The sequence below is a fragment of the Etheostoma cragini genome, chromosome 9, assembly GCF_013103735.1.
Source record: "Etheostoma cragini isolate CJK2018 chromosome 9, CSU_Ecrag_1.0, whole genome shotgun sequence".
Classification (NCBI taxonomy): domain Eukaryota; kingdom Metazoa; phylum Chordata; class Actinopteri; order Perciformes; family Percidae; genus Etheostoma; species Etheostoma cragini.
In genome coordinates this window covers 28,690,849-28,712,636 of record NC_048415.1, presented here as the reverse complement: position 1 = coordinate 28,712,636, position 21,788 = coordinate 28,690,849, and the positions used below count along the sequence as shown (strand labels likewise).

General features: G+C 38.9%; 1 protein-coding gene across 1 annotated transcript in view; it reads left to right on the top strand.

Moving 5' to 3' along the window:
• The first annotated feature begins 13,055 nt into the window (after nt 1-13,055).
• Nucleotides 13,056-21,788, top strand: part of LOC117950913 (inactive N-acetylated-alpha-linked acidic dipeptidase-like protein 2) — a 498,171-nt gene continuing 489,438 nt past the window's right edge. Inside the window, exon 1 of the mRNA XM_034882332.1 lies at nt 13,056-13,094. The gene's annotated coding sequence lies outside the window, so the exon portion shown is untranslated. The remainder of the gene's footprint in view (nt 13,095-21,788) is intronic.

The following is a 21,788-nucleotide window of genomic DNA, read 5'->3' as shown; positions in this document are numbered from 1 at the left end:
AATTTATAATAATAATAATAATACATTTTATTTAAAGACGCCTTTCTTGGCACTCAAGGACGCCGCACAGGGAATTCATAAATTAAGAACAGCAAAACAAATACTATACAACAGCAAAACAAATACTATACAACAGCAAAACAAATACTATACAGCAAAACAAAACCAATACTATACAACAGCAAAACAAATACTATACAACAGAAAAACAAATACAATACAGCAAAACAAATACCAATACTATACAATAGCAAAACAAATACTATACAGCAAAACAAATACTATACAGCAAAGCAACAGAAAAGGCAGAGCAACAGACATTTAGGTGGAATAGGCAGTTATAAACAGATGTGTTTTTAGTTGTGATTTGAAATGGGGGAATGAATCAATGTTTCTGAGTTGGGGGGGTAGTGAGTGTAGGGTACTTATGTAGTGTTAAGCACCAAATCACAACTCTGAACTCTCAGAAAGTTAGGTTTCCAACTAAGAATCCCAACTTTGATGTTGATGTGAAGGCTATTTACAGATTTAAAAACGGTACTCATAATAACTCTGATATAACATGAATTTGGCATTGATTGTTGATGCAATGGCTATTTGTCATGAGTAAACACAGCAAGAAGAGAGACTGTAGGTTACCTTGACCATAGCCTTTGTCTAGGCATGCCAATGGAACACAGTAGAAGACAAAAACAAACATTTAATTTCAGAGATGACACAATGGGCTTTACAGAGTAGCAAATAACAGCAAGTGAATACTAAACATACCAAGAAAAAGGACGAATGCAAGTACAAATATTGCCACCTGCAGCAATTAGGGGGTTCAAACCCAAGACCAGAATGCAGGGCCTGGGATTAACCCATCAATCTTCTTATTGTTAAGCAAATGCTCTACTGCCCGAGCAACAGCAGGCTTGAGAAGCAGCTGAATTGCCTCAAGTCAAAGCAGCAAGCAGCATTGAGCAGATGCCAAATCACCAAAGTCAAAGCCACAAGCAGAGTTGAGCTGGTTTGTAGCTTCACAAAGCTGAGCAAAACCACTTTAGATGGTTTAATGCTCTTTAGAAAAAATTGTGAAACCCACCACACACTTTTTCCCAACAATAGATGTAGCAGGTCCTGCACTTTCGCCACCTTTATTGGATTTCAACTAAACGTGGGATGGACGTTCAAATCTTGGTGTTAATGTCACCATCAATTTTAGGCCGGACTGGTATGGCAGAACTTGAGTTATATGTAATACCCTGCTAGCCACACCCTTTAGGAAGTTATTTGATTGATAATTAAATGTTTAATGGTGAATCTTGCTAATTTATTGGAGAAAGGCCATATCCCATTTTTGGTCTAAAAACTGACAAAGTTCTACTCACCAAGAAGCTTTATTATAGAGCACATTGAGCTGGACTTGTGTGAGGAATGTAATGTCAAACAGACTCACCGTGTACGGGGGGTGGCCTTTACAACTTTTGGCTTAAGTTATAGCACTGAATAGGCTATTATAGGCAAATTATCCCAGAATTCCATTAATGCAGACCTCTATAGTCCAAGAGGCTTTTTTTGTAGAGCACATTGAACTGCATATGTTTAAGAGATTTCAAGTCAGTAGGACGTGGCGTTTTTTTCCAAAAATCCCATGTGTCAGATTGGGCTCACATGTATTTGCAACGTATTACACATACTATCCAGTCACTGGGCCAAGTTTCGTGTTTCTAGCTCATTCCAGCTCACAGGGTTTTGAGACTCAGTAAAAGACGACCAATAATACCAAGAGAAATACTGAGAAAAATAATAGGGTCAAAACCACTTGGGGTTTGAAACCTAATCAACCACTCCTATTTCATATCACTAAATTACACATCTATGAAATATAAGGAGTGAAGGATATCTGAAAGGATAGGGATTTATAATGGGAGTAAAACGTTGTGGTGATGGTCAGAGGTGAGGAACGAAGAAAAACGAACAAATAGGTAAGTGAGGGAAAGATTATGGTGAGTGGAGAGAAAAATACAGGTGGGTGGACCCGGCAGATGGGAAGTTCAGACCGTGCTTGTTTTCCCCTGAAATGTCACAACTGTAAAAAAGGTTTTATAAAGCATCAATCACAGTGAAGCTGCACCTCCAGGAATAGTCATGGGGCTTCGGAAATGAGACCCCCGCATTGAACTGCAGAGGCAATCACCACTCCACAGTCCAGGTCACTACACTGCTCACAGAGCGGAGGAAATGGAGGAGAGGACCTGAGAAATAAATGAGTAGGGAAGAGAAGGAAGGCAAAGGAGAAAGGTGAAAAGGAGGACATTTTGCCATTAAACCTGCTAGTAGCCCTTATTGTGATTAAATTTGAATCTGCTGATTGTGAATCAATCTTCTGAAACAGCTTTTAGGACATCAATAAGAGCTTTTCAATAAAACACGTCTACACCACAGTTAAATGAATAGCCTGGTCAATCTAGAAAGAAAGTCTTTACACTGAAACTACAAAATAAGTCCTGTGTTTCCTAAAATGACTCATGTATCTGTAATGAATACAGTTGGGTACCATTTTTCTTTTTTTCCAATACCGGTTCTGGAACGATGTGTCTGTGCCAAAACAGTGCCTGAACCAACCAACCATTTGAAAAAAAAAAAGAAAAGCACAAAATGGTGGTCAGCTAAATTAAAGAACGGCTTATGTTATTGTTAAAGCCATATTGTCAAATTTAAATCAAATCCAATAATTAACTTATTTTACCACTCAATTGCAGGCAAACAACAAAAAGAAGCCCGAAGAAGCGTATTTTACCACAGCTTGAGTTTTTTGAGTTGCACTTGAATGCACAAAAAAATCCTGTCAGTGGTTTTCTCAAAAAACGCCAACGGTGAACATTGCGTCTCAAAGTGCAGCTAGTCTGCTCTGTGTCTTTAGCAGCAGCCTGTTACACGTCCCGGTATTAAACTCTGTTGTTTCCTTTAGGAATTTTATTAGCAGTCGGGGCAGATCTGTCCAAAAAGCAACCCCCCCCCCCTCCCCCCCATACACACACACATGGAACTGCCACATTGTATCAACACAAACAAATATATTTACTCACGTCTATTCACATACAATGAGGCATTATTTTTAGTTGTGTCATCATGTTAATGATGACATGATAGTCATCATGGCACAATTATGTCTATTCACGTGCATGTTAAGTAGCCATGTTGGTTTGTTTTGGTCTTATAATACATCCATAGATGGATGGTTTTATGATATAGTAGTTAAGCCAGCAGTTAAGTTTAGAGGAATTTGTCAAAATTTCAAGATTTGCGGCAAACTAAGAAAGACAGACTACAAGCCAGCAGCTTTTGGGTTAGGGTTAGGGTTAGGCTTAGGGTTAGGGTTAGCTTGTTTGTCAAAATTTGCTATTTAGAGTAGAGTAGAGCTGTGTGTGGATGACAGTGGACAGCCAGACAGATCAGATTGAAATATATCCTACATGTGTATGCTTGTAGACAGGTGATTGGTATTGATACATGTGTACATTTAGGTTTTATTGTAGCCGACTTACAGTAACAAACGTAGCATCAGTCAGATGCATGTGCTGAGTGTTGTAACACACCTCTGCTGTGTGTGTGTAAGTGGGTGTGTGTGCGTAGTGTTGCCATCAGTGTTTAGAATCCCGTCTATCTTCCAAAATGTAACGTTGTTATCCAAATGAATTGTGCTTGAAGCTGAATGCCATTCAATCATACCAACCTCGTCCACATTGTCAAAATCATATTGATTTTAAGCCATTACATTGAACATCTTTTAGATAACAAGAGGCTATTATTTATTGTAGCCCCCCTAACAACACACTACCTGAAAGCCTTTTCCTAATCTACCGTTTCACTCTCCACAACGCTGTCTTTGGGCAAAAAGTCACGTCGTGAGATTGAAAACAGATAGCTAGCTGGCCTGTTCATGTTTCTCGTAATGTTAGCCTTAGTTATATATTTCTTACCTTGATTTTGGTGTATGCATTTCAAAGCCATCTCCTACTTCAGCTTACATTATTGTTTCTTCTGTCTTTTAAGATAGCAGTCAATCTCACAACCACATGAGGTTGCTAATGTGAAAAATGTCAGGTTACTATTGGAAAGAATGGCTAATGTTAGTGTAAAACACAATAATAAATACGATAATTCTGCAGCCTGACAAAAATATCAAGGTCTACTATCTTTTTCAGCGCTTTCAACGACATCTCGCAGTCTGCTCTAGTGATGAAATAACCAGCATATCAAAGGGGAACAACACTGACCTTAACCAGGTGTAGAATGTTTAGTAAAAGATAATGTATGCATATTAATTTTCTTATTTTTTCATGTCACCTTATTTTCTTCCCTAAATATCCTCAGTTTTACTTTCAAATACATGTTAACGGTGCCCTGTGCCCTTCCTCTTCCTGCCTTATCTGGTGCATTGCAGCATATTTTTGACATGATTCTAGCACCTGTCGATCTGTACACAAGACAAACCCAACAGGAACCTACTCGTGATAAGCAGCACCATAGTGCTACTAGAAGTCAAAAACCCCACAGGAATCCTTTAAGATCTGACACTTCTGAATATACTGTACTTGTCAGATATACAAGTATTTGTAAAATAAAGAAAAGAAAAACCAAATACAGTCAAGTAATCAGATTCCATAGCAGACTGGTTTTGTGTAGTTTTCATTCAGCTACTACTACATGTAAAACAAATCTGCTGCTGCTCTTAATATTCATCAATCCGTGTGAGCTATTGTGGAACACAGTGTCCCTTTGTGATTGAATGAGGCTTTTTATGGCCTCTGTTACACTGATTTTAGGCAGCGTATGAAACTTTATATGACATGCAAAGTGCTTCAGGTCCCCATGGATTTATGGACAAAATATTTTAGTCTGACTTTGCACAAGTGTGAGAAGCAAGTCTTTTATTTTGTGTGTGTGTGGGTGCATGTGTGTATGCAACCTATGTGTAGAATCAGTTTGTGTGTTCTCAGCTTGATTAACAAGGAGATGCTTTGAGGTAATTTATGTTGGATAAACAAGACAACAAGGTTGTGTTGCTGATTTTACATTCTGCACTAGCTACGGCTGACAAAATGTAAGGAGAGTGTTAGTTGCTGTCCTTTTATCTGTGCCTCTTAAAAGAAGAGGTTTAGGGTTTTGGAAATCTTCTTTTAAAATCTAGATAGTAACTCTATTTTCTAGGTATACAAGGCAACATTTTAAGACAAAGTGCTTTAATTTATTACCAAGATATTAACTTTGAATTTGTTTGAGAAATTAGATGCAACCTTCGGTAACAAACATGCCCAGATACTTATTGTTAATTAGGGGTGGGACAAAATGTCGATACAGCACTATATCATTCTCCTTTGTGCAATATGTAAATGTGCTGTATTTATATAGCGCTTTTCTAGTCTCTAACGACTACTCAAAGCTACTCAGCTTTTTTTTTTTACATCATACAGGATACATTCACCATTCACACACATTCATACACTGTGGCCGAGGCTGCCATACAAGGTGCCACCTGCTCATCAGTTAAACACTCACACACATTCACACTCCAATGCACAGCACTGGAGGAAACTTGGGGTTCAGTGTCTTGCCCAACGACACTTCGACATGGGACTGCAGGGCCAAGGGATCGTAACACCAACCTACCGATCGGCAGGCAACCGCTCTACCACTGAGCCACAGCCGCTCCAATATAAGAATGGATATGCGGGTGCCAAGGATTAAAATGTATTTAATAAGATAAGATTTGGTCTGATCCCAGCGTCGCTACTTCATGGCTCCATGTAACACATTATAGAGAAAAACTTGAACATAAGTTAACTTGCCAAATAGGTTTTTAACATGATGAACGGACAAATGTTTGAGGGAAATAACAGATGCTTCAGTCACACTTAAGTCCAAAGACTGGACCCATAGTTTTGCCATAGTTCTGTAATTTAAATTTTCAGATTTTGTCGAATTAGACTGTTTTCTAATAGTGTGTACTTAGAGTAAATAAAGAGAAAAAAATTGAATTTCACAGGCATTTTGTACTCATATTGTCCCAAACCCGGTCTCCCTGAAAATTCCTTGACTGGTAGAATCTGCACCTAAGGAATCTACAACAAACTGAAATCCTGATGTATCATTATAGGATTAGGACACAGAATTGCGGCATTGTAATATTATTGTTATCGTGAGCTGTGTGTTGGATCGTAAGATACCCTGTGATTCCCATACCTACTGTCAATTGAGAGCCATTGTTTCACGATCAAGACAAAACTAGGCCACAGTTGATGTCCTGTAGTCTACCTCTTTTACAGCTCTAATATGAAAAATTGATCGCCAATTAAAACGGCACCAACAATGGCCCTCTAGCTTTAGTAGAGGGAGTCCTTGGCAATGTCCCGGGTTTGAGTCCGGCTCGCAGCCCAATGCAGCGTGCTGCAAACTGAACTTACGTTTTCATATTAACAATGGATGAAATAACTATGTTTAATGTGTGAAGGGTTGCCTGTCCTAACACACGCACCCAACTCAATTAAGTTTTATTGTCACGAATACAGTTATAGACAGAAAAACAATACTGCTCCCTTTAGTTTTACCTCCAAATAACGGGCCTTAGATATATGAATATGTCGGGATATTGCTGTGTTCCCTGATCTCACTTACAATTTTATAATAGCTGATAGAAATTATGGTCAAAACTGCTGCAATAAGACCCAGGATGTTACAAACTGTAATTTTTGCTTCAGTCATTTAAAGAATGCTGTCTCATTAAAAAATGAATTGTCATTGCATTCATCACCCACTCAAAGTGAGGTCCCTCATTAAAGCCTCAGATAGACAGACAGACTGTTATCAGTAATGTTAGCCATGGTTAAATGCTTGCTCACGGTAGCTTTGAGTGGCCTGAATAACATTTCCCATCTGAATTACTTACTCGTCCCCTTACCAATGTTTTAGCTGTTTGGTGCACACAGATGTTCCACAGCTGGCTGGAGTACTTTTAGCATTATTTGTCATTATAATGAGCCTACTCATTCTCAAAGCATAGGAGCTAAGCAATTAGATAAATTCATTCAGTGAAAGCAGTGCTGATAGAGAGCCTCTGCATGAGACAATATCTGATGTAGGTCATTAACTGACTTATTAAGTCATTGTCTCATTGACAGAATTGATACACTCAGGATTTCTATGGAAATTACCTAGGGAGACAAAGAAGTTAGAAGATGAACTCATTCTATAATATTTGTGTGTGTGTGTGTGTGTGTGTGTGTGTGTGTGTGTGTGTGTGTGTGTGTGTGTGTGTGTGTGTGTGTGTGTGTGTGTATGTGTGTGCGTGTGTGTGATTTGAAATTATTGCTAAAGTGAGCAGATTAATACACTTAACACACTAGAGTTGGGTCCATTGAAATACTAAGACTTCCAATATAGACCTTTTTTAGGAAGATTTCTATTGCCGTTATAATATCCAAATCTCTTTGGCCAAAATAGGCGCTCTGATAATGTTTTGATGTCAAATGATTTTAAGAAATTATTTTGTTCATCTACAGTATTTGACCTTACTATATTCAATAGATATTTCAGGCATCTTCTTTACCAAAGAGGATGATTGCTTACCTTTCTTTCTTGATCATGTGTATGTTAATTTGTTTACATCATACCTAACATACTTAGATTTTTCTAGAAGCAGTTGGTCGTATTCTAGCTTTAATCCTTGCAGATACTCCACATTGTTTCTTTTCCCAGATTTCTTTTGTAGATGTTCTGCTCGACTGATATCGGTCTCTAATTGTTTAACTTTATTTTTTAATATGCCTACTTTCTAGATGACAAAGAAATAAAGAACCCTCTAATACTGTATATGCTTCCAATGCATCCCATGTAGTATGAAGTTTTTGCTTCTCCTTACTGGTTTTGACGTTTATTGTTATGAATTCGATTAAATGTTTTATTACGTAATCAATAAACTCCTCATCTTTCAGGTATTTTACGTTCATTCTCCAGATTCTATGTGGTACTTTATCTGTTGGTGGGCACTTAACTGCAGCATGGTCTGATATAAATACTGTACATCTTGTATTTTAGACGTGATTACATCGTCTACTCCTGCTTTGGAAACAAAGATGTAATCTCCAAGCGGCAATAGCTATTTTGTGCATGAGAGTAATGTGTATAATCTTTATCTCTTAGATGCATTTGTTGCCACACATCTATTTATTTAACAAGAGGAATTCCAGAAGCTCCTTGGCAACATTAGGTTTCCTTTTCAAGTTGGAACTGATCTTGTTCTGTAAAGACTTGGTTTAAATCTCCGGCCAATAAAATTATTTCTGCTGATATACTATTGATTGTTTTGTGAATATTTCTGAGATATTTCATATTAGCTAAGGGAGGAGAGAAGATATGTATTAGTGTGTATTTATCTCCATAAATTGCACACATAACTATACAATATTGGCCCTCTGGGTCAGAGTGTTTTGAGATAAATGGCAAGAATTTACTCAAAATACCTACTCTGCTTTCAGGGGTGTAGAATAATTTGAATACTTCTCCCACCCAGTGTTATACATAGAAATTTAATATCACCAATTTCAGATGCAAGTCTTGAAGAAAAACTATATCTGAAGACAATTTCTTTAGGTGTTGCAGGACCTTTTGTTGCTTTATCCTGTCTTTAACCCCATGCACGTTCCACCTTGTAACATGAATTTATTATGGTTTTAATACGATGGCTTTACAACATTTTGTAAAGGTAAATATACTTGGCCAAGTTCTAGACTGATATAGACTGATGTACTCTCTTCTTGCCCTAGACGAAAACGGTTGAGAAAGGACTAACCAAAGCCGAGTGTTTTTATGATAGTCTATTTTCATGCTATGCCGCTAAGAAGAAGCAGTGATGGAAACATATACATTCCACACAGCTTTTAGCAGCACCACATCCATTCTTTGATCCAACCTGTTGCCCACCAGGTGGATCTTTTATTCCGTTTGGTTTCTGTTGCGTCTACAGTTGACAATGTTGTCTTCACCGTCCACAATAACCAACGTAGCTGGGTATTTGATCCTAGTTGTTAAGTGCAGGTTGTGAAGTCGCTTCGGTTATTATAGCTCGAGGGTGACGTGGTTTCTCCCACATTGCCCCAAGGCGGTGGGCCTTCTCAAAGTCTCGTTCAGTCAGTCTCAGACAGATTCACCAGGAAGGGAATCATTCCAGATACCTTTTTTGACTGTTTGGTTACATCCAGAATTTTTAGTTTCAGCTCCCGTTGCCTATTTTCAAGTAGATCAATATATTCCACCGCTTGGGCAAGGTCTTTCTTCAACACCTCAAATGGGGTTTGGTAATCCTCTAACTGGACTCCGTGGTGATGCACTTCACTAGTGAGTATTTCCACTTTTGTGTGAATGGAGGCCAGTGGCTTAGCTAACGATGCCATCCCTTAGAGTATTTCCTGCTGTTTGAATTTCAAAAAGTTTATCAAGCTCATGCTCCAGATCATCAAATCTGATAGTAGGACATACAGGAGATATTTGTCATCAGATCAAACAGTCCTCGGGGCTGATTGCCTGTGAAAAAAAAATCTGTGATATAAGATTAAGCCTGACCATTAGAAGCCTTGAAGGCGATCAGCAGGATCTGAAATTAGATTCTAAAGTGAACAGGGAGGCAATGAAGATAGGCGAGTACTAAAACATTCATTATGCTCCTTTGAGTGCATGATTTCAAGTTGCCTCAGTCTTTTGTGTATGTCCTCAGCATCATATCATTGAAGTCAGATATTCATTCGGGAACAAGAACATTTTTATATTGAAGGACCTTCATGCTGTTGAGATTAATGAGTGTGAGTGCCCTTACCTGATGAGTCACAGCCCACCGCTGACTCTCTCTTTCTTTACAGGCACCAAAGTGCTAGTGTTACCTTGCTACATGTTTACCATAGAGGGCCACTTCTTTATCCTCAAGTGATAATTAGGACTAGCAGGAGTCAACAGCTCAAAATCACGTGGACTGTAATGTGAATCAGATCCAGTGTGTGGTTCAGCAGTGGGAATGACAGTTTACCCAGTGATTTAATTTGGATTCCTGTTCTTGTTCTTGAGTTTGGTAAAAATTTGCCCTCTCCTGATGCCTAACTGTAGGATAACATTAAGTAGATTTTTCTTTTGGCAAACTTGAATAACTTATTCATGCATTGCTTGTATACAATATAAACACAACATAATTCCTTGTTTGGTGTAATCACAATGCTTTATGGCCTTTTTTTTGCGTTTTGTCACTTTCATCCAATGTACAACCCCAGCTTCTGGCAACAATTTAATACTTTTCAAAATGTATACATGTTGCTTTGGTTGGTCCTACCACTGGACTGGGATTTTTCTAAATATATTTAGGTCATCATGTAGCTGGTCAGAACATTCTTCTCCAGACATTTTCCAAGAAAAAGAACATTGGGGATTGCCCTGTAACTGACAAGGCCACAAACATCCTAGCTGGGCTTCTAGTTTTTTTTTTACTGTTATAAAAGCCTAAGGGAAGATGCCTGGTTGCAGAGAATTATTGATTATTTTTGTTTTTTTTCTGGGAGAGGCACTAGAATACGTGCAGAAAGTATTGTTGTCATTACTTAGAATTACAGCGGCAAAAACGACACAATTCAGCTTGAGCTCCAAATTACAGATATTCATCTGCAACAGATACATGGTTTGCTTTCGGCCTTTAAATACAGTCCATTTGATATCATTTAGATAGTTAATGATGTAATATTTTCAAACCTCACTTTTAGACCTCTCTAGTTCTGTTGTCTCACTGCAGTTTTTTTTTCCTTTCAGAGAAAAGAATAGGTTGAAATCTATACATGAGCCCACTCAGACTCTGTCTTACCTTCTAATCGCAGTCCTTTCGACTAAAGAGAGAAATATCAATTACAAACCTTTAGTGTGCTGTCAGGCGCATTCAAAGGTGAAATGTGGCAGCCTTGAAATAAAGTTATTACCAAGGCAGCCGTTTCAGCGCTTAAGAGTAAAAATTAATAATCGAGCCAGTCGCTACGTGAGAAGAAAAAGAAGCAAAAGTAAAAGGAGCAAATTACAGATGAAAGGCAGCCACAGGTTAGGCCACGGCGTAACGCGTTTCATTTGGCCCATCGTCTCATCTCCAACTTGAAAGCGGGCCGCTTTTGTTATTTTCCACCTCCCCCAACCCCCAGCTACACGCCCACTCTTCTTCCTTTTTCCCTTTTTTAACTCTCCCCTTGCATAATTACAACACTGCTGTTTCTGTGATGGTGTTCCACCATTACTTGCATTTACAAATGAAATGAATGCTAACGAACAACATGCATTTCACATATGCATAGCTCCACCGGGGTGTTCTTAAGTTGCACATTCAAATATTTTATTGATGGGTTGTCAGAGACAGCTTCTCACAGTTTTACCATTAAAACTAAAAACTGGTGAAGAGCAGCAACAATGGGAATTCACCAAAGGGGTGGGTTACTTTTTTCCCTTTTGGTACTCACATTCAACTCTTCACCTTTCAGCCTGCCTTCGTTTTCAGAATGTTCACCTTTTCTCTGCATGCCTCTCCCTTACACAGTGTACCATTTATTTTTTTTATTTTTTTAAAGGAGTTTGAAGGGAATTTGCTGCACTTGAGTAATCAATAAATAACAATCCCTTTTCTTCAACACGCTTTTTTAAACCTAGGTAACTCCTGATGCGGCAGCGCAGTATCTCTGTAACAGATCCTGATCAGAACCTGGTCAGTTCAAGAAAAGCCCACGCACATTTCTAATTAGTACAGATACTACTAATACTCTGGAGTCTAATAATTGCTATATTTTTTAAGTGGTGAAAGACTGTTGAAAGGATTTAAGGAAAGTACTGTAATCTTGGAGATAAGAAGTATTTGGAACGAAGTTGCCTTCCTCATACAAGGGAAAACTTTGAGTTATTCCCATTTCTTTTTGTAGCTATGCTAGCAATGATGCACGGTTGGTCATCCACTATGTTCCTGATTTAAATTATGCAACAATAAATGTGTGGATTGCCATGAAAAGAAATAAAGGAGATGCTACTCCACTCCTGATAGCAGCTGGTGTGAGCTGACAGATTGAATAACATGGGCGCCGAAATGAAAATGTCTTAGCTTCATGACGCTAAACCGCACTTCTGGTTTTTGGGTTACTTGCCTTTACTTAAGCCAACTTTATATGTATTATTGGCAGATTACAAAACAGTCACCTGAATTATTTTTAACAGTCCTATTGGAGTTGGAGATCACAAATATGTCATCATAGTAATAGGGGTACAAAACAAATTAAATGAAAGTTAGTTTGTCTTAAAGGAATAATTGAGTTATTAAGCCACCTCTTACATGAGAAAAGAATAGCATATCTAATTTTTTGAGAAACAAGCTCATCACTGTTGGAGCTCTGATATCCCCACACCTTTCTTTTCTTATCTATTCTCCCATCATGCATTTTTCTGTATTCCATCTTTACGACAATAGGTACGCTACACAAACACTCTCTCACAAACGCACAAGTACACACAGACACACACACAAACACACACACACACACACAGAGAAGCAGATCCACCCACTTTGTCCATCTGCAGGATGTTAAACTCTCTCTCTCTCTCTCTCTCTCTCTCTCTCTCTCTCTCTCTCTCTCTCTCTCTCTCTCTCTCTCTCTCTCTCTCTCTCTCTCTCTCTCTCTCTCTCTCTCTCTCTCTCTCTCTCTCTCTCTCTCCCCCCTTCTTGGGCTTTCTCTGTACTATTTTATGGAGCAGTAAGTGAAGTATTGTGAGAGGTGATACAAAAGCTTTCGTCTCCCGGGAGTGAGAGGCAGAAGAGAGAGTTTGTAAAATATTCTGCTTGCTGACTATATTCATCTCCCCCTCTTTTTCCAGCTCACTCTCCCTCTCTGACTCTTTCCAGGCTCCAAGAGAGGCCACTTCCCATGCTAGGACACAAAGAATTTTCACTGTATTAAATAATGCAGGTAGTCCACAATTCCTCCATCTCTCCTCTCTTTTGTTTTTTTCAGGCCATTTGAAACGCCAGATCTACTCCAGCACATTAGCCGTGGCCCGTGAGTAACAAATGTGACACATTATTGAAAATACATTTCTGTTTTGCTCTCGTCTATTACAAAAGTGCAATAACCCAGTGGAGAGCCGACCGACGGGCAGTATGCGAATGTGTTCATATTTCCTGCTCTAAACATTTGACATCATCTTGCTTATGTGCTTTGACAGTGATGTCATTTGCATTCCTGTTTGAGTTGCCACGGTGCCCAATATCAGACTATTAATGCTATGTTGAAATTGTTGCTATATGGGGTCATACTTTACCCCAATTCTCCAAATTACAGACACTTGAGGGAATATGAGTACATAGTATGTGCAAGTGGCAGGAGATTAAAAATAATTTAAACCTTATCTGATAATGTTTCTTTAACATTACCTCTCTTCCTACATTGTTGCAACCTGGGTCTCTTTTCTGATTGTATGAATAACTGGCCTGTCTTTGTATCCTTTAGGAAATAATCCTACACACAAACTATTAATTAATGGCTAGAGAGTCTCTCAAGCTGCCTGGTCATGTAAACTGACGCTGTGATGCTATTAAAAGACACAAGTTTCCTAATAAAATCTGTACTTTCGGACAAGGGAATCTAGGTCATACACATAGACCAAAACCCCTCTGTGTATTGTAAATAATATAACAATATACATTTAAATTATTGGGTAAGTACTAAAACAATACAAATTCAAATGGGGCTAAAAAAGTACACAAACGCTTATACATAACATATTAATGTACTATAGATATTGGTTGTTTTTAATTGCTCTTTGTGTCCTTGTTTATTGTGTAGAACTATAGAGGCAAATCAATGTATTCAACTAAAATGCTATTGAGTTCATTTAGACATACTTTGATCTTTATTAGTCTAACAAAAGTCAATGGGAGAAGATGCAATGGTATAAAATATGGGAAATATGAAGAGAGGGTTCATTTAGCTAAATGTCGTCTGTTCAACTTGTCATGGAGCTTTTGCAATTGTTGGTTATTATATTTTTGTGTGAGAACACAATGACATTGTGAAAGAAAGGATCAAACACCAAAATACCTGAAACTGGATCCATTATATAATATGGATTCAGCAAGTTTTTGTAACTTTGTAATAGCTCATAATAGAGCCCCCCCCCCCCCACACACACACACACACACACACACACACACACAAACACTGTTGTTTTCCAGTGTCATAGATGGCTTTGTCTATGACTGTATCTTTGTTAGTGTGTGTCATTGTGTGTGTGTGTGTGCACATATGATGGCTGTCCACAGTGCATCTGCTTGACTGCTACATTAAATAGCTCACTCCAGCAGCCCTGTGGAAAATGTTAATGAGTGGCAGGTAACATCAGTTCACCACCATCTGTACTTGACCCACCATCACCATGGAGAGGTAGATTAAAAGAAAAGGGTGGAGAGAGATTTACCAAGCAGGGTTAAGGACAAAGAAAAACCCACTGTATTGATGCAGTCTGGTTAATTGCATCTCTGTGTGCTTGTACAATAATTATTTTTGCGTGTGTGTGTGTTTCTGCACGTGTGCATGTGTGTGCAAAAGCCTCATGGCTTTGTGACTGAAGTGTGCACTGGTGTACAAAGCATTTACATCTACTCTGTGTGAAGGTGTGAAGCAGACAGACAGTCAGTCACATCTTGTCCAATTGCCCGTCCACCACTTTGGCTACTGTTGGTACGGTTATCTCTCTTACACACAGACACACACACACACACACACACACACACACAAACACACACACGCGCGCACACAAACATACGTACACATTGCTCGGTCTGTTGCCTCCCTGACCTGAGATTGCTGTGTGCTGCTGCTCACATCCAGAGAAGCATTGGACTGTATACAAACACACAAACGAATACTCTCACACACAATGATTTATAGCCTCCAACACAGTCAATAAGAGCCATGGCCAAGATGAAGGACTTGCTTGCGGGACTGACACGCAAACAAACAAGCAAACAGACACACACACACACACACACATACACTCTCTTCTTGTCCATTAGCTAAGTGTACCAGAGTGAGCTGCTCCCCACATTGGCTCTCTTTATTACATCCCTTTTTAATGCCACTGTTGCCTCTGCTGCCTCATGTAAAAAACTAAAGGTGTACATAAGCTGTGTACAACATACACAATGACGTGGATACGTGTGGGATTAAAATCAAACCACCATTGTGGGCACATCAGGATTTAGCACTCAGCTGCATTTTATGTAATTTAAACTCTATAAAATAAATTGATAAATACATTTTAACTTCTTACTCAAAACCGTTTTTAACATAATCAAGTACATTTGGACGTTTTCTTTGTTTGCTAATAGAAAGGCAGTATGGGAAAATAAAAACAAATTGGCAAGTCATAAATTTAGACTAAGCTTTAATTTGTGTCTGAAGATTGCAATAGTGGGGGAGAATGGGATGCTGGGAGGAAATCAATTCTCCAGTTTTTTGGGACAGCGTCCCCACAGTCCTAGATCTCAAGACAGACTGAAAGTCTCAATCAGACAGTCTGTCAATCAGACAATTGTGATTTGCATTGGATCAGAGTACTGTCACTTGGCAGCCTGTTGTCCCCACCCTTGTCACATGACCAAGTCATGTTTCCATGATGACTATCCAAATTCTGATCCCATGGAACCAGAATTGGATTTGTTTTTTTCTTTTTTTTAAAGACTGAAAATGTGTAGTGTATTCAGATGTACAATAAATTTAAAATGAAAACGAAAGAAACTAATAATGAATGTAATGTTTTATTTAGCAGAATTACAGTATGTACTATCCTATCTAATGTTTCCTACATTTCTAAGCAGATTTTCAATAGTGTATTCTGATAAAATTGCCCCTCTGTGCCACCCCATTTTAAAAAGTCCGTGATTCAGCCCTGATTGGACCAATTGTGGTACCTTGGGGGACAACATAGCAGATGGGGGCAGAGGAAGAAGATTAATTGCTAATACAGACACTCAAAGATCTGTTGGACAAATATAAAGAAAATCATTTTAAAGAGGCCCCCGCCTATTAGTTTCATCTGTGAATAAGATTAGAATGGTGGTGTGAATGGTGTCAAAAGACTGAGAACAAGAAGCTGGAAGACGGAGCAGTTAGATTCTGTACTGCAAGACTTTTTTCAACGTTTTTTAAACCAAGGACCCCTTACCTGAAAGAGAGATGGTGCAGGGACCCCATGCTACATATATTGTATAAAATTAAGTTGCATGTTACACTAGGCCTACAATTATGTATAGGGCGGCCTAAAGACTTTATAAATAACCTTTTTTTACATAGAATACGAAGCAATTAAAATAGGTTTTGGCATGATTTTATAATTGATATTTTATAATCTCACAGTGGCACAGTAAATCCTTAGAACCTTGGTGGCTTCTTTATCTAGAGGCCAGTAAGCCAATCATCAGTGGGGTTTGCCAATAATATGTTGGATTCATCTTAAGACATTTTATTTATGAAAAAATAACAATAATTGACTCTGCAGTGACTATGTTGAAGAGCTCTGCTGTACTGTGAAGATCTCTGAAACGTGATCTGAACTAAAATGTTCAAATGTTTTGATCCACAATGGACAACAGTTGGTTGGACACTACTTTTTCAAGGATTTTTAGACAGAAAGAGAAGATCCGAGATTGGTGTGTAATTATTGAGGAGTGAAGGGATCTAGATTCTGTTTTTGTTTAGGCGTGGCTGGACTACTGCATGTTTGGGAGATTGGGGAACATGGCTGGTTTCCAGGGAGCTTTTGATAATTAAAAGAATGCTGGGGCAAATGATGCCAATAACTTCTTTGAAGAGTGTGGTTGGAATAATGTTGAGAAAACAGGTGGACAAAGAGATAATGTGATTAATGGTCTATGTAATAAAAACAAATTATAACTGCAGTGTTCATCCATTGCAGAGGAGATGGAAAGGCTATTTACAGATGGACTAATACTAGCTCTGAGGTCAAGTACTTAGAAGTTTAGGAAGTCCTCACATTGACAGACAGACACCTCTAAGCTGGGGGTGGGAGTGGAGAAGCTGACAGAGCTTAATGCATTAAAAAATACCCTGGGGTTATGACAGGTTTTGTCTGGGTAAGACTGGTAAGGAACTGAGCCCTGCAAATTTTTTTATAGCAAGCTGGTATTTATCCAAGAGGACCTTCAGCATTCAAAATGAGATTGGGCTTTTATCCCACTTCCACCTCCCTTCTGCAGGCTCTCCTAATTTCTCTAATATTACGATTAGAAATGTCAATATGCTATAACTCAATACTGTACATACATGTGAGCATGCTAAAGGTAGCATTTAGCTCAAAGCACTACAGCACTGCTGGCATGGCTGTCAACTACTGATCATTGCTGTCATTTATGCTTCTGCATACTATCTAAGGCGTGGCTACGTCCATAGGTACATGGGTTCAATGGCTTGAATGTAACAGACGTTCATTTATATTAAAAGGTTACCCCGTAAAGCTGTTAGGCTTAGAATGTCCCATCAACATAGTCCTTATTTTCCCAGAACACCGACGTTTTTCTCTTTCCAGATATTTGCTGGGTTAAAAATGATTATAAACAGGACAGAAACCCAAATAATACTAACAATTTTAAAATTATTTTTTTAAACAGTCCTCAAACAAATAATCTTCTTACATCAGAATCAAAATCGGAATACTTTATTGATCCCCTCAGGGAAATGTTTCAGTTACAGTCTCTCACAGTCAAAATCAAGGCAAAAATTTGAATATAAAAGAAAAAAAGACATGTTATGATAGAATTTCTGAGTACCTTTACCTATTCTGAAAAGCCCCCTCTACATAAAGTACCTTGAAAGTCAAAGTAAATTATTGCCTTTTCAACTTTCCTCTACCATATTCTCTTTACCAGTCTACTTGTCTCCTTTTTCTGTCTTCTCTTGTCTTGTATCACCTTCTCTTCCCACTGCTCCTTGCTGACTTTTGTTTGCCTAATAAAAAGCAGTGTATCTTAGCTTGGAAATAAAATCAACTCTTTTTTTTAGAGCGACACAAGCTGTGCTCTCACATAAAACAACGGTCAATTAGAGTTAAGATGCTGAGCCTCTTCCTGGGCCATAAAACATGGATAACAATGAGCAAATTGAAAACAAGAGGCAGATACACGTTCACTACTCATCTGCCCTTGTTGGGCTTGTTAAGGGGCGTGCTGAGAACTTTTAATTGGATTTGTTTGGTTTGCATTAGAGATGGTATGGTACCATGTTTTTGCTTCCGGAATACCTGACCTTGCGAATCAGCCAATACCCAGTACCAATACCAGTGTTGCATATTGTATTCTGTTTTAACAGCTGTTTAGTACTTGCCTGTATGGAAGTGATATTATTCTTTGGTGTCAGGTTAAAGTCTTCATGAAACATGAACAAACAATGAATGCCATATAATGTTCTTTTACTATCCAGTTTTAAAGTCAGTCAGTATGGAGAAAAACATACATAAACTACTTTGAAGTAGTTTTTTCCTGTGCTAGATTACATAGTATCAGTTTGGTGCATAAACCACAGTACTTTCCGATACTATAACTTTAGGCAGTATTGGAGGCTTTTACCAATACTGGTTTTGGTATTGGAACCATGTGTGCCATGTCTTTTCTCAGACACTCCAATGTTCAGACCTCTCAATAATATGAAAAATGTGGTCCTACAACTCCACTAGTTTGACTTTGTTTCAAAAGAATAAACACTCTGCTCCGACATCCGCTGTTCCAACTATATAGGCTTTTGTGGATCATCTCCCACAAGGTAACGTAACTCCATTTGTACAGGTCCTATCCCCTTACCAATCGGCCATCCTAACCTTAACCACTCAAGGACAAATGCCTATTCCCAACCCAGCAGCGGAGAGGCAATCGGGAGAGTTGGAATTTTCTGGTGGGCCCGTAGTGTTTGGAGGCTGGTCTGATATTTGTGCTCCCCCTGAAACAGTGGAGCGAGAACTGGGCAGTCCCCATTGAAGCATCTCTAGTTTGCATTGTGGTGGTCGATTAAAATGGTGCCCATAGTAACGGGCATGTTGATGGAGCTTTCAGGAGAAGGTCTTCTATTTCACTGCTACTGTAAGTACTAGTTAAATAGGCAGACTGCAGTCCCAAATGCCAAACTATCCAGACCGTCCAAACTAATAACGTTTGGAGAATTATTAAATTCTGATGGAGCATTTGTATCTTAAACGGCACAGCTTGTCTAGTAAGTAAGAGAAAAGTATGGTAATTTCACAAAGAGTAATGTTAAGAAGAATTCTTCTATGGCACATGTGCAGACCATCATATGTAATCTGCATTATGTTTTGATTTCATATATTAAGTAGCCCTGGAGAAACAACATCTATATGTAGTCAACATCTGACTCGCAAATCAAACTCAGAAAGCACATTTCAATAATAGTTCTACAATTACGTGTGTTGTCAGTTTGGAAATCACATTGAATCCGAGGACTGATAAACATGTACGTACATTTTTTTTATTTTTTTATTTAACCCTTGTATTGTCTTTACTTGTGGGACCCTCTCGCATTCATCGGGTAAAAATTGACCCGTGACTTATATAAGGTTTTCAAAACAAACTTAAAACATAAAACTTTATGTTATGGTACGGCAAGGTGAAGGACCCAAATGCAGAGAGCAGGATGCAGGCAAGGGCACAAAAGCACAAAAGGCGAGCAGTCCCAAAAACAGGTCCAGGGGAAGACAAAGGCCAAATAACAGGTAAACAATACAAGGAATAACTCACAGGGAATATGGGCATAACGGCTGGAACGCAGACGCGGCCAACTTCACAAGACACAAAGGATCTAACAAGAAGCAGCAGGAACACAGGGGTTAACTACATGAGGTAACGAGATAACAGGGAACAGGTGAGACATCAGGTGAATCACATTAGTGCGGGGCTGACAATCAGACAGGCAAAAGTAAAGCTAGACAAGACTAGACAAGACAGGAAACCAAACTATCGAAATAAAGCAGAAGGTAGAACAAACATACACAGGAGAACAAGACAGTACCAGCAACACAGGACCACGGAGAAAACAGACAAAAACACAAGCAGGCCAAATAAAGGGAAACATAGACCCAAACAAAAACCCCAAACCACAACACTTTACTTCATAAGCCATTAACAAATATTGTCGTTAGCTCAATTTCAAACAACTGAGATGACAAATGTTTAGGGAATACAATCAGTCTCTACTAGAACACAATTATTAATGGAAGTGTGATTTTTTTTCTTTTCATAAGGTTATAATGCCTTTAAAAAAATCCACTATGGAAAAAACACAAGTGGATATATACTGAATAATTTCCTAAATTGAGTCAGGAATAAATCTTTATTACAGAAAATAAGGTACAGCCATTGATTTTCAGGTATAAAAAATGTATTTCTTGAAAAAATGTATAATGGGTCAATTTAACCTGAAGGCCATACAAGGGTTAAAGTCAAATATCACCGCATTTTAAAATAAAATACATAACAGAGCTTTAAAAAAAAAGGGCATTCTAAAATAAGTGCTTAATTTCAAGTGAAATAAAAAGTGTAGCTTGTAGCTTAAATTGTATTCCTTATTTATAATCTCTCCAGTTCTATGTGAAAACTGACATAGAACATGACATACTAGAGCTCACTCCTCTCACTAAGCAACAGGAGGTGTAGGAGTCCGATGTAAGGAGAAGAAAGAGTAAAGGCGGTGTTCAGCTATTCACGCATTGAAATTGTTTATTATGTTATATGGTATTATATGGTTGGATAATGGTTGGATCTGGGGCTTTTGTCCTGTAATGGGAACTTGCCATTATCTGACTGAGGTTTGTGCAACCTATGGCCCAAACCATCGCTAGAAAATATCAACCAATTCTCACATTGCCAGACCTATCTCTACATCACTGGAGTACGGTCTGGCTACACTGCTTATATATTCTGGGAAAGGTGATACTCTTGTTTATGTTTCTTTAAACCAATCACAACCGTCCTGGGCGGCGTTAAGCCCCGGGTGTAGCAACAGTGTGCTTGCACGATAGACAGCGGAGAAAGCGGAAGGGGAGGAATACGCTGAATGTCAATTTTTCTCAGTTTAGCCTTGAAAGTATACTTTTCTCAAAACTATAGCTCATATGGCAGGTTACTTCAAAGAATCCGTCTTCTCAACACTTGGGTGCTCCCATTGTGCCATCCCCCTATGTTAAAAACTAATACCCACTGCACAGGGGTTCCCCTTCAAGGGGAACTCGAACTGCGTCGGTTACGACACTATGGGAACGCCTTTAGGCATGACAGGGCTGAATGCGAATGAAAACTACTCCAATCCTATTGGTCCTAGTGAGAACGGTAGCATGTGACGGCATAACCGTAGGGGCATATATGCACGCCGGCACAGAGCTCACCAGCTTTTTTCTATTCAGCAGGCACGTTGGTTGATGTTGTGTTGAAAGATTCCATGTATCCTACTCACCTGGAAGTTACAGTATGTCCAAGCAGTTGACCAGTTCCGGAGATGTGTGTTTCCCTGCCCGCGTTTCATCTCGGTAGGAGACTCTCATGAGCTGTGTGTTGCTTGTCTGGGCCTGTCGCATGCCACGGCGGCTCTCTAGGGGAATGTTTGTGTCCATTGCGGGGCCCTGCCCATGCGGGTACTGAGGTCCCGCACGGCCCTCTTTTCCGCAGACGGTCAGAT